We start from the raw sequence: 14,539 nt of genomic DNA, 5'->3' as shown, positions 1-14,539 counted from the left end.
CTGATGCTCAAAGCCTTGGGATCCTTTTTATTGCCCTTGCCTTTTGGTTTTAAGGGTTATTGGCTTTTTGCTCTTGCCTCTTGGTTTTAAGAGCTTTTGGCTTTTTCTGCTTGCTTTTCTTTCTATTATTTTTTTTCGCCTATTTTTTTTCTGCAAGCTTTGTTCTTTGCTGCTTTTTCTTGCTTCAAGAATCATTTTTATGATTTTTCAGATTATCAAATAACATGTCTCCTAGTCATCATTCTTTCAAGAGCCAACATATTTAACATTCTTAAACAACAACTTCAAAAGACATATGCACTGTTCAAGCATACATTCAGAAAACAAGAAGCATTGTCACCACATCAATATAATTAAGCTAAGTTCAAGGATAAATTCAAAACTCATGTACTTCTTGTTCTTTTGATTTAAAACATTTTTCATTTAAGAGAGGTGATGGATTCATAGGACATTCATAACTTTAAGACATAGTTACTAACTACTAATGATCATGTAATGAAGACACAAACATAGATAAGCACATAACATAGAAAACAAAAAACAGAAGAAATAAGAACAAGGAATGAATCCACCTTAGTGATGGTGGCGTTTCCTTCTTGAGGAACCAATGATGTCCTTGAGCTCTTCTATGTCTCTTCCTTGTCTTTGTTGCTCCTCCCTTATTGCTTTTTGATCTTCTCTTATTTCATGAAGCATGATGGAGTGCTCTTGATGTTCCACCCTTAGTTGCTTCCAATAATTGTTTGGAAGAAAATGTATTCCCTGAGGTATCTCAGGGATCTCTTGATTTGCAGTCAAATGTTCTACCACTGAGCTATAGACCCTTGATGGAAGCTTTTATTTTCCCTTTCCTCTTTCTAGAGGTTTCTCTGGCCTTAGGTGCCATCAATGGTTATGAAAAAAAAACAAAAAAGCTATGCTTTTACCACACCAAACTTAGAATGTTGCTCGCCCTCGAGCAAAAGAAGAAAGAATAGAAGAAGAAGAAGAAGATATGGAGGAGATGGATGGATGCGTGTATTCGGCCATATGGGTGGGATTGGGTGGGAGAGATATGTTGAATTTTGAAGGTAGTGGGTGTATGGATGTGAGTGGTAAATGGAAAACAGAAGGGATGATCATGAATGGAAAGAGAGATGATGAGGTAGGTGGGGATCCTGTGGGGTCCACAGATCCTGAGATGATCCTGTGGGGTCCACAGATCCTGAGGTGTCAAGGCATTTACATCCCTGCACCAATTTAGGCATGTAAAATGCCCTTGCACACAACTCTGGGCGTTCAGCGCCAGGTTGGTGCCCATTTACTAGCCATTTCTGGCGTTGAATGCCAGAACCATGCTTGTTCTGGCATTCAGCGCCCATAAGATGCCCATTTTGGGCGTTCAGCGCCAGAACCATGCTCTGTTCTGGCACTGAACGCCAGACAGATGCTCCTCTAGGGTGTGATTTTTCTTCTGCTGTTTTTGATTCCGTTTTCAATTTTTCTATTGATTTTGTGACTCCACATGATCATGGACCTATAAAGACATATAACTAAGAAAAATATAGTTAGATAAATAAAAATTGGGTTGCCTCCCAACAAGCGCTTCTTTAATGTCAATAGCTTGACAGTGGGCTCTCATGGAGCCTCACAGATGTGCAGAGCTTTGTTGAGACTCCTCAACACCAAACTTAGAGTTTGGATATGGGAGTTCAACACCAAACTTAGAGTTTGGACATGGCCTCCCAACACCAAACTTAGAGTTTGATTGTGGGGGCTCTGGTTGACTCTGTAGTGAGAGAAGCTTTTCATGCTTCCTCTCCATGGTTGCAGAGAGAGATCCTTAAGTTGTAAACACAAGGTTGTCCTCATTCAATTGAAGGACTAGTTCTCCTCTGTCCACATCAATCACAGCTTTTGCTGTGGCTAGGAAAGGTCTTCCTAGGATGATGGATTCATCCTCTTCCTTTCTAGTATCCAAGACTATGAAATCAGTAGGGATGTAAAGGCCATCAACCTTTACTAACACGTCCTCTACTTGTCCATATGCCTGTTTTCTTGAATTTGTCTGCCATCTCTAATGAGATTTTAGCAGCTTGCACCCCATAGATTCCCAGTTTCTCTATTACAGAGAGGGGCATGAGGTTTATTCCTGAACCAAGGTCACACAGAGCCTTAAAGATCATGGTGCCTATGGTACAGGGTATTATGAACTTTCCAGGATCCTGTCTCTTCTGAGGCAATGTCAGTTGATCCAGATCACTTAGTTCATTGATGAACAAGGGAGGTTTAACTACCCAAGTATCAATGCCAAATAATTTGGCATTTAGCTTCATGATTGCACCAAAAAACTTGGCAGTTTGCTCTTCAGTAACATCCTCATTCTCTTCAGAAGAGGAATACTCATCAGAGCTCATGAAGGGCATAAGGAGGTTCAATGGAATCTCTATGGTCTCTAGATGAGCCTCAGAGTCCTTTGGTTCCTCAGAGGGAAGCTCCTTATTGACCACTGGACGTCCCAGGAGGTCTTCCTCCTTGGGATTCACGTCCTCTCCTCTCCTCACAGGTTCGGCCATGATGCTTATGTCAATGGCCTTGCACTCTCCTTTTGGATTCTCTTCTGTATTGCTTGGGAAAGTACTAGGAGGGATTTCAGTGATCCTTTTACTCAGCTGGCCCACTTGTGCTTCCAGATTTCTAATGGAAGACCTTGTTTCATTCATGAAACTTACAGTGGCCTTAGATAGATCAGAGACTAAATTTGCTAAATTAGAAGTATTTTGTTCAGAGTTCTCTGTCTGTTGCTGAGTGGATGATGGAAAAGGCTTGCTATTGCTAAACCTGTTTCTTCCACCATTATTAAAGCCTTGTTGAGGCTTTTGATCCTTCCATGAGAAATTTGGATGATTTCTCCATGATGAGTTATAGGTGTTTCCATAAGGTTCACCTAAGTAATTTACCTCTGCTATTGCAGGGTTCTCAGGATCATAAGCTTCTTCTGCATAAGAAGCCTCTTGAGTACTGTTGGATGCAGCTTGCATTCCATGCAGACTCTGAGAAATCATATTGACTTGCTGAGTCAATATTTTATTCTGAGCCAATATGGCACTCAGAGTATCAACTTCAAGAACTCCCTTCTTCATAGGCGTCCCATTACTCACAGGATTCCTTTCAGAAGTGTACATGAACTGGTTATTAGCACCCATGTCAATGAGTTCTTGAGCTTCTGCAGGCGTTTTCTTTAGGTGAATGGATCCACCTGCAGAAGTGTCCAGTGACATCTTTGATAGCTCAGATAAACCATCATAGAATATATCCAGGATGGTCCATTCTGAAAGCATGTCAGAAGGACACTTTTTGGTCAACTGTTTGTATCTTTCCCAAGCTTCATAGAGGGATTCACCTTCTTTCTGTTTGAAAGTTTGAACATCAGCTCTAAGCTTGCTCAGCTTTTGAGGAGGAAAGTACTTGGCTAAGAAAGCCGTGACCAGCTTATCCCAAGAGTTCAGGCTATCTTTAGGTTGAGAGTCCAACCAGATTCTAGCTCTGTCTCTTACAGCAAAAGGGAAAAGCATGAGCCTGTAGACTTCAGGATCTACTCCATTAGTCTTAACAGTATCACGTATCTGCAAGAATTCAGTTAAGAACTGAAAAGGATCTTCAGATGGAAGTCCATAAAACTTGCATTTCTGCTGCATCAGAGAAACTAATTGAGGTTTCAGCTCAAAGTTGTTTGCTCCAATGGCAGGAATGGAGATGCTTCTTCCATGTAAATTGGAATTAGGTGCAGTAAAGTCACCAAGCATCTTCCTTACATTATTATTATTTTCGGCTGCCATCTCCTCTTCCTGTTCGAAAATTTCTGAAAGGTTATCTCTGGATTGTTGTATTTTAGCTTCTCTTAATTTTTTCTTCAGAGTCCTTTCAGGTTCTGGATCTGTTTTAACAAGAATGTTCTTGTCCTTGCTCCTGCTCATATGACAAAGAAGAGGGCACAGAAAAAAAAATAGTAATAATAATATGGATCCTTTATACCACAGTATAGGGATCCTTGTGTTAGTAGAAGAAAAGAAGGGAAGAAAATCTGAACTCAGAGAGAGAGGGGGTTCGGATTTTTGGAGAGTTGAAGGAAAGATGTTAGTATATCAATAAACAAATAGAAGAAGATGAGAGGGGGAAGTGAATTTTCGAAAACAATTTTTGAAAAAGAGTTAGTGATTTTCGAAAATAGTTTTTGAAAAAGGTTAGTATTTTTTTTGAAAATTTTTTTTTAAAATCAAAAATAAAAATAATTAGTTAATAAAAAAGAAATTTTTGAAAAAGAGGGAAGATATTTTCGAAAATTAGAGAGAGAGAGAGTTAGTTAGGTAGTTTTGAAAAAGTTAAGAAACAAACAAAAAGTTAGTTAGTTAGTTGAAACAAATTTGAAAAGATAAGAAGTTGGGAAGTTAGAGAAGATATTTTGAAATCAAATTTTGAAAAAGATAAGACAAGAAGATATTTTTGAAAAGATATGATAGAAATTAGTTTTTGAAAAAGATTTGAATTTTTAAAATCACAATTAATGACTTTATTCACAAGAAATCACAAGATATGATTCTAGAACTTAAAGTTTGAATCTTTCTTAACAAGCAAGTAACAAACTTGAAATTTTTGAATCAAAACATTAATTGCTATTGTTATTTTCGAAAATTTGGTACAAAAATAAGAAAAATATTTTTGAAAAATATTTTTAGAATTTTCGAAAATAACTAAGAAAAATGAAAAAGATTTGATTTTTGAAAAAGATTTTTGAAAAAGATGAGATTTTTAAATTGAAAATTTGATTTGACTTATAAGAACAACTAGATTTTAAAAATTTTTGAAAAAGTCAAATCTAATTTTCGAAATTTTAAGAGAGAAAAAGGGAAAGATATTTTTTTGATTTTTGAATTTTTATGATGAGAGAGAAAAACAAGAAAAATGATGCAATGCATGAAAGTTATGGATCAAAACTATGAATGTATGCAAGAATGCTATGAATGTCAAGATGAACACCAAGAACACCGTGAATATCATGATGAACATCAAGAACATATTTTTGAAAAATTTTTAATGCAAAGAAAACATGCAAGACACCAAACTTAGAATTCTTTAATGCTTAGACACTAAGAATTCAAGAATGCATATGAAAAACAAGAAAAGACACAAAACATGCAAATGCAAAGATCAAACAAGAAGACTTACCAAGAACAACTTGAAGATCATGAAGAACACTATGAATGCATGAATTTTCGAAAAAATGCAAGATGCACATGCAATTGACACCAAACTTATAACATGACTCAAGACTCAACCAAGAAACACAAAATATTTTTGATTTTTATGATTTTATGATTTTTTTGTATTTTCTTTTAATTTTTTTTTCGAAAATTATTGTGAAAAATAAAAATAAGGATTCCAAAATTTTTAATATGAATTCCAAGAATCTTGCCATGTTAGTCTTAAAGCTCCAATCAAAGGGTCAGGCATGGCTTAATAGCCAGCCAAGCTTTAATAAAAATATGAGTGTAATTCAGACATGACAAGCCTAACATGCCCTATCGAGAAGAATTGGGCATGACTCTATTGAGGTGATTAGTTGAAGACCAATCCCAAAGCAGTTTGGGTATGGCTTTACAGCCAGATAAGCTTCAACATGCTTCATGAAACACTAGAATTCATTCTTAAAAATTCTGAAGAAAAATAATATTTTTGAAAACATTTTTTTTCGAAAACAAAAGAAAAAGTTTTGAAAGATTTTTGAAAAATTTTTGAAAACAAAACAAAAAAGAAAATTACCTAATCTGAGCAACAAGATGAACCGTCAGTTGTCCATACTCGAACAATCCCCGGCAACGGCGCCAAAAACTTGGTACGCGGAATCGTGATTACACTTTAATTATGTAAAATTCATTGCTCTTTCTTTCCCTGGTAATGGCGCCAAAAACATGATGCCAAGACCATGGTTCACAACTCCGTGTAACTAACCAGCAAGTGCACTGGGTCGTCCAAGTAATACCTTACGTGAGTAAGGGTCGAATCCCACGGAGATTGTTGGTATGAAGCAAGCTATGGTCACCTTGCAAATCTCAGTTAGGCAAATATAAATTGATAATGGTGTTTTCGAATAATAATTAATAGAATAGGGATAGAAATACTTATGTAATTCATTAGTAAGAATTTCAGATAAGCGAATGGAGGTGCTTTCGTTCCTCTGAGCCTCTGCTTTCCTGCTATCTTCATCCAATCAGTCTTACTCCTTTCCATGGCTGGCTTTATGTGATACATCACCATTGTCAACGGCTACTTTCGGTCATCTCTCGGGAAAATGATCCAATGCCCTGTCACGGCACGGCTAATCGTCTGGAGGCATCACCTTTGTCAATGGCTTCATCTTATCCTCTCAGTGAAAATGGTCAACGCACCCTGTCACGGCACGGCTATTCATCTGTCGGTTCTCGATCATGCTGGAATAAGATTTACTATCCTTTTGCGTCTGTCACTAACGCCCTGCAATCGCGAGTTAGGAGCTCGTCACAGTCATTCATTCATTGAATCCTACTCGGAATACCACAGACAAGGTTTAGACTTTCCGAATTCTCTTGAATGCCGCCATCATTCTAGCTTACACCACGAAGATTCTGGTTAGGAGATCTAAGAGATACTCATTCAGTCGAAGGTAGAACGGAAGTGGTTGTCAGACACGCATTCATAGGGAATGATGATGATTGTCACGTTCATCACATTCAAATTGAAGTACGAATGAATATCTTAGAAGCGAAATAAGATGAATTGAATAGAAAACAGTAGTACTTTGCATTAATCTTTGAGGAACAGCAGAGCTCTACACCTTTATCTATGGAGTGTAGAAACTCTACCGTTAAAAATACATAAGTGAAAGGTCCAGGCATGGCCGAATGGCCAGCCCCTCTGATCTAAGAACCAGGCGTCCCAAGATGTCTAATACAATAGTAAAAAGGTCCTATTTATAATAAACTAGTCACTAGGGTTTACAGAAATAAGTAATTGATGCATAAATCCACTTCCGGGGCCCACTTGGTGTGTACTTGGGCTGAGCTTTAACTTTCCACGTGCAGAGGCCATTTGTGGAGTTGAACGCCAGGTTTGGATCCATTTCTGGCGTTCAACTCTGGTTTTTGATCCATTTCTGGCGCTGAACTCCAGAATTGGGCAGAGAGCTGGCGTTGAACGCCAGTTTGCGTCATCTAAACTTGAGCAAAGTATGGACTATTATATATTGCTGGAAAGCCCTGGATGTCTACTTTCCAACACAATTGGAAGCGCGCCATGTTGAGTTCTGTAGCTCCAGAAAATCCACTTTGAGTGCAGGGAGGTCAGAATCCAACAGCATCAGCAGTCCTTCTTCAACCTCTGAATCTGATTTTTGCTCAGGTCCCTCAATTTCAGCCAGAAAATACCTGAAATCACAGAAAATCACACAAACTCATAGTAAAGTCCAGAAATGTGAATTTAACATAAAATCTATTAAAAACATCCCTAAAAGTAACTAGATTCTACTAAAAACATACTAAAAATAATGCCAAAAAGTGTATAAATTATCCGCTCATCACCAAGCACCCGATCAATTTGCTGGGGGGTGACCCAGAGAGCCGGGGAGCTGACCAGGAAGTACCTAGATCACTTCAACGATGAATGCTTGGAAATCGACGGGTTGACGGACTAGGTGGCGAGCTTGTGCTTGACGAACGGGCTCCTGAACGAGGACTTCAGAAAGCACCTTACCACAAAGTCAGTATGGACAATGCAGGAGATCCAATGCGTCGCTAAGGAGTATATTAACGATGAAGAAGTCAGCCGGGTCGTGGCTGCCAACAAACGGCAACCCCCCTACAACCAAGCCCGCCACTACGAGGGTGGAGAAAGAGAAAAGGAACACGCCAGGGACGACGGTCCAAGTAAGACGCCAAAGCCATTTCCCCGAGTAGGGAAATTCACCAACTACACCCCCTCACGGCACCAATCACGGAGGTTTATCAACAGATAGCCGAGAAGGGGATACTGTCGAGACCCCGACCTCTGAAGGACAGAACAGGGGGAAACAAAAGCCTTTACTGCGAATATCACAAGGGATACAGGTACAAGACCCAAGACTGTTTTGACCTGAAGGATGCCCTGGAGCAAGCAATCAGGGATGGAAAGTTTGCCGAGTTCTCCCACCTCATAAGGGAGCCGAGGAAACGGAATCGCGATCACGAGGGCGAGGACAGGCCCCGGGCGACAAGACGACGCCAAGAACCAGAGGGGGACGACCACGGTCTCACAGTGGTGAACGTGGTAACAGCGAGGAATTCCGCCCCGAGGTCGAGATCGGCACAGAAGAAAGACGCCAAAGTCCTGGCTGTCTCCTCCTCACCCGCGAGAAGTTCCCGGGGACTCCCATCCATCTCCTTCGGCCCTGAGGACCAATGGTTCGATGAGGTACCAGAAAATCCCCCCATGGTCATCACGGCCAGAGTTGGAACCAGCCTCGTCAAACGGATCCTAGTGGATACAGGGGCGGACTCAAACATCATGTTTCGCAACGTTTTTGATGCCTTGGGACTGCGTGATGCCGACCTAGCGATCCACCAGCACGGTGTGGTAGGGTTGGATGACCACTTCATCAAGCCGAATGGGATCATCTCCCTCCCGACCTCCATGGGACAAGGACAGAGGCGAAGGACAGTAATGGCCGATTTTGTAGTCTTGCGAGACTCCACAGCCTACAACATCATCCTGGGGAGAAAAACCATCAACGACCTTGGGGCAGTGATTAGTACGAAGCTGCTCGTAATGAAGTTTATTACTGATGACGGATCCGTAGGATCCATCAGAGGGGAGTTGGAAACGGCAGTCGCTTGCGACCACGCCAGTCTCTCTCTCAGGAAAAAGTCCAAAGAAGCATCAGGGGTTTTCCTTGCCGACCTGGATGCCAGAATAGACGACAAGCCCAGGCCCGAGCCAGAGGGGGACTTGGAAAAGTTTAGGGTCGGTGATGGGGAGGAGAAGTTCACATTCATAAATAGAAATCTCCCCCATGAACTAAAGGAACCTTTGATGGAGATGATCAGAGCGAATGCTGACCTCTTTGCTTGGACGCCAGCCGACATGCCAGGGATAGACCCCCAGCTCATGTCACACTATCTGGCCATCAAGCCAGAGGCTAAGCCAGTGGCCCAGAGGAGGAGGAAGATGTCGCAGGAAAGGGCAGAGGAGGTGGCCAGGTAGACGGCCAGCCTCCTTGAAGCAGGGTTCATCCGAGAACTGGACTACTCGACTTGGCTATCGAACGTGGTCTTGGTGAAAAAACACAATGGGAGGTGAAAAATGTGTGTAGACTATTCCGACCTCAACAAGGCATGTCCCAAGGACTGCTATCCCCTTCCCAACATTGACGCGCTCGTCGACGCGGCGGCGGGGTACCGATATCTGAGCTTCATGGACGCCTACTCTGGATACAATCAGATACCGATGCACCGACCCGACGAGGACAAAATAGCGTTCATAACGCCGGAAGGGATCTACTGCTACAAGGTAATGCCATTTGGTCTAAAAAACGCTAGCGTCACGTACCAGAGACTGATGAACAAGATATTCAACGAGCTCATAGGCAAGACAGTAGAAGTCTACGTGGACGACATCCTCGTGAAAACCACACGGCCCGACGATCTCCTAAACGACCTGGGGGGCGTGTTCGCGTCCCTCCGGCAATACGGCATGAGGCTCAACCCGCTCAAATGCGCCTTTGCCATGGAGGCTGGGAAGTTCTTAGGGTTCATGATCACCCAAAGAGGAATAGAAGCCAACCCTGAGAAGTGCCAAGCAATTCTCCAGATGAAGAGCCCGGGTTGTATCAAAGATGTTCAACGATGGGCAGGAAGGCTGACGGCATTATCCCGTTTCCTCGGCGCATCGGCAGCAAAAGCTCTGCCCTTCTTCAATCTGATGAAAAAGGGGATAGCATTCGAATGGACCCCAGCATGTGAGGAAGCATTCAACCACTTCAAGGAGATCCTAGCAGCACCTCCGGTGCTCGGGAAGTCCAAGGACGGAGAGCCACTCTACCTCTACCTGGCAGTAACAGAGGAAGCCCTTGCAGCAGTGCTCGTTTGAGAATAAGGGAAGACTCAGCAACCGATTTAATTCATAAGCAGAGCTCTACAAGGAGCAGAGCTGAGGTACAGCAAACTGGAAAAGCTGGCGCTGACACTCCTAACCTCCTCTCGAAGGTTGAGGCAGTACATCCAGGGCCATCGCGTAGTCGTGAGAACGGACCAAGCAATTCGCCAAGTCCAAAAACCTGATTTGGCTGGAAGGATGATGGCCTTGGGCCATCGAGCTCTCCCAATACGACTTGCAGTATGAACCCCGACATGCAATCAAGGCGCAGGTGATGGCAGATTTCTTGGTAGAGGTAACGGGTGACCCCCACGAGGAAACGGGCACACGGTGGAGGCTCCACGTAGACGGGGCCTCCAACCAGACGTCCGGGGGAGCTGGGGTCATCTTAGAGAGCCCGGCGGGAGTCATTTACGAGCAATCGACCAAGTTCAAATTTCCGGTGTCGAACAACCAAGCGGAATACGAAGCCCTCTTAGGTGGACTAACCCTAGCCCGAGAAGTCGGGGTAACAAGGCTGGAAGTGTGCAGCGATTCACAGGTCGTCACCTTGCAAGTAAACGGAAGCTATCAAGCCAGGGACCCCCTCCTGCAAAAGTATTTGGAAAAGGTTAGAGAATTGACCAGGCAGTTCCAAGAGGTCACGGTCCAACACGTTCCAAGAGAAAGGAACATACGGGCAGACCTCCTATCTAAATTAGCAAGCACGAAGCCGGGAGCTGGCAACCGGTCTCTCATCCAAGGCATGGTGAAGGAACCGACGGTTGCCCTCCATTTGACGGAGTCAAGCCCCTCCTGGCTGGACCCCATCACAAACTTCCTGGAACATGGCAAGCTGCCTGATGATGAGAAAGCGACCAAAACGTTGAGAAAGGAGGCTGCCAAATATGCAATCATACAAGGACAACTGTTCAGAAAGGGGCTCAGCCAACCCCTATTGAAGTGCTTACACCCCGACCAGACGAACTATGTACTTAGAGAAGTCCACGAGGGATGCTGCGGCCACCACATCGGGGGCAAAGCCCTAGCAAGGAAGCTCATCCGAGCTGGATATTACTGGCCATCAATGATGAGAGACTCCAAAGAATTTGTCAGAAAATGCGTAAAGTGTCAAGAAAACGCCAACTTCCATAAAGCGCTGGCTTCCGAGCTGAGCCTACTGACGTCCACACGACCTTTCGCTCAATGGGGAGTCGACCTCTTAGGGCCTTTTCCGGTTGGCCCGGGACAAGTTAAATATCTCATAGTCGCCATCGACTACTACACCAAATGGATAGAGGCTGAATCACTAGCCAGCATATCCTCATCCAATTATAGGAAGTTCATGTGGAGACAGGTGATAACCCGTTTCGGTATCCCGGAGGTCGTCATTTCGGATAATAGGACGCAGTTCACTAACAATAAGTTCACGAAATTCCTCACCGGCTTGGGGATAAAACAAAAGTTTTCCTCAGTAGAACATCCCCAGACGAACGGACAAGTGGAGTCCGCAAACAAAGTCATCCTACTAGGCCTCAAGAAGCGCTTAGACAACAAGAAAGGCGTATGGGCCGACGAGCTCGCTTCGGTCCTCTGGTCCTACCGGACAACCGAGCAAAGCTCCACCGGGGAAACCCCCTTTCGCCTAACGTACGGGGTCGACGCAGTGATACCCGTGGAAATTGGCGAACCGAGTCCACGGTTACTTCTCGCAGGAGTAGACGAAGCGGTGGAAAAGGACCTGGTGGAAGAGACTAGAGAGATGGCCCACTTGTCAGAAACAGCACTAAAACAAAGAATAGCTCTGCGCTACAACACTAAAGTCCTCAGGAGGGATTTTAAGGAAAGAGACCTCGTCCTACGACGCAACGACGTCGGTCTACCGACCCCAGGAGAAGGAAAACTGGCGGCAAATTGGAAAGGTCCCTACAGAATCAAAGAAGTGCTCGGCAAAGGCGCCTACAAGCTGGAAAGACTCGACGGCAGAGAAATCCCAAGAACATGGAACGCAGGTAACCTGAGGAGGTTCTATTCGTAGCTTGGGTGCACCGACCAAGCGGCCTGATAAGCTGGGTAGAGGTTCACTTTAATCAAATATTAATTCCCAATTGTTTACTTTTATCAAATGCCTACTGTGTTCATGAACTTGTCTAGCTAACGACTAATTCTTACTTGTCCAAATTCTTCCATCTATTATCTTCCAACGCGTACCCCACAAGATCGTGCTCGTAAACGGCAACCCGGGATTGATAACCCCGGGAAGCCAATGGAACCCTAGCCATATCGAACGGCCGCGATAATAAGACCACAACGGTTTCAAAAATAAAACCACAATGGTTTCAATCGGGTTACCAACACAAACGGCGAAACGGACACAAGCAATAGGTCCACCCCGAAAAGACGGTAACGAAAACAAAACACCAAGCAAGATAAACGATAATAATGATAAGTCGACCAAGCGACCAATTAAGCATAAAGTTAAAAAGTCACAACGAAGTGTTCAACAAATCCACACCAAACCAAAGTTACAAGAAATCATTTCCGAGGCATGTCAACAATCTTGCCGTCTTGGATCATTTTGAAGACCCCGATAGCCGACGTATCAAAGTCAGGGGCCACAACTTTCACTTGAGCCTTCAGAGCATCCTCAGTCATGAAGATTGCGTTCTTCCCTTGCTCCTTGGTCGCCTTGTGCTTCCTCTTAAGCTCTTCGACCTCGACTTTGGCAGCCTTAGCCGACGAAACGGCCTGGTTGCACTCCTTCTCTAAGGCCGCCACCCGACCTTAAGCGGCGTTCAGCTGGCTCTCCAAGGACATCTCCCGCTCGGCTAAACGGGCCACCGACTCATCGGAAGTCTTCAATTTCTCCTCGGTAGATGCCGCCTTCTCCTCGGCAGCCTTGAGCTTCTCCCCTACCTCGGACAGCTGCCCCCGGAGCGACTCAACTTGAACTTTGAAGTCGTTATTGGCCTGGGCAGAGGATTCAAGTCTTCTTCGAAGCGCCTGCATCCCCGACAACTCGAACTCGACTTTCCGAGCTATCACAGCCTCGCGGAGCAGAGTACGATACATCCACCTCGCCTGACCTGCCAAATCGGTACCATGGAAGTGGTCCTCCGTGCCAGGGATCAGCTGGGAGTCGATGAATTTCGTAGCATCAAAATTTCGTTCCATAATGGTGAGAGTTCCTTCCGGGCTGGCAGATGCCCTCCGCTTCTTAAGAGTATGAACAAGTTCCACATCATCATAGTCTTGGTGGGTAGAAGACAAGTGCCCGCCAACGGCAGCCTCTTCGGGAATGGGGGAAGCCTGCACCTCGGCCGGATTCTTTTCGAACATTGTGGTGTCTTGGGGAGAGGGCACAGCCTGATTCCCCTTCTCCCCAGAAGGGCCATCCGATTTCCCGGCGTCCTTCTCGTCGACCTTCTCGTCATCACTGTCCTCCAAGAAGGTCTTGACTAAATTTTCGAGTCCAGTCACCGAGGCAGACATCTCCACTGCAATAGAAAAACAAATACGTTAGTCGTGAAGTCGGAAAGAACAAACCAAACAACGAACAATGCAAAAACACAAAGGCAGAACAGCTCACAAATATAATTCCTGACAGACTCCCGTTCACCCATGAGGAGGTGGGGGTTCACGGGGTTCTTTCCAAAAATAGCAAACAACACATCGGCAATCCTTTTATTTACAGGGGACATTCCCTTGTAGGTCACCTTGATGAAAGAATTAGACCCCGCCCCAAAACTCTAATAAGTCGGGATGAGGCGTTCCCCCTCTAACGATAACCAAAAGGGATGGCGACCTTTAACAGGGCGTACTTTGAAGAATTTGTCCTTGAACCCATGATAAAAGTCATCGAACAGGCCAAATATCCTCCGGCCTTGGGTAGACCGGAAAGACAGAAACCCTTTCCTCGCTTTCCTTTTTTGGAGGGGTTGGTAAGGTTGAAAAAGAAGAGGAAGACATCCACTGACGCCGGCAGCTCGAGATATTCACAAACCATCTCGAAACAGCGGATAGAAGCCCAGCTGTTCGGATGGAGTTGCGACGGCGACACGGATATCCGATTAAGGAGAGACATCTGAAAATCGGAGAACGGCAAGCGGACGCCGACCTGGGTGAACATGGCTTTGTAAAACCAAATCCAGTTGGCGACCCGGGGAGAACGGAAATTAATCTCGTACAATTGCTCGTTGGGCGCAGGGACGAAGGTCTCGTAATTGGTCTCCTCATCTGTCCCCCCGCATAGATACCCGGCTTGCCGGAACTCCATCAAATCCTCCAGATCCATCTGGTTCGACGAGTCCTTTACGTCTGAAGTCACCCAGGCGTAGGGGTCATAGTTCGCCTCGGAGGTGGAAGCCCGGAAGACGATGCGAGGCATACCTACAGTGGGGGTACCACTCCATTAGTCTAT

The 14,539-nt window shown here is 44.5% G+C and overlaps 1 non-coding gene across 1 annotated transcript; it reads left to right on the top strand.

The window, feature by feature from the left end:
- Nucleotides 1-3,314: 3,314 nt before the first annotated feature.
- On the top strand, nt 3,315-3,422 carry LOC148546452 (small nucleolar RNA R71). Its single transcript, XR_015902138.1, has one exon. It is a non-coding gene; the product is annotated as a small nucleolar RNA R71 (small nucleolar RNA).
- Nucleotides 3,423-14,539: the final 11,117 nt, after the last annotated feature.

Source organism: Arachis ipaensis, chromosome B9, assembly GCF_059453495.1.
Source record: "Arachis ipaensis isolate K30076 ecotype BB chromosome B9, ASM5945349v1, whole genome shotgun sequence".
Lineage (NCBI taxonomy): Eukaryota > Viridiplantae > Streptophyta > Magnoliopsida > Fabales > Fabaceae > Arachis > Arachis ipaensis.
Note: the sequence above shows the minus strand (reverse complement) of the source record. Positions and strands in the feature narration are given on the sequence as shown.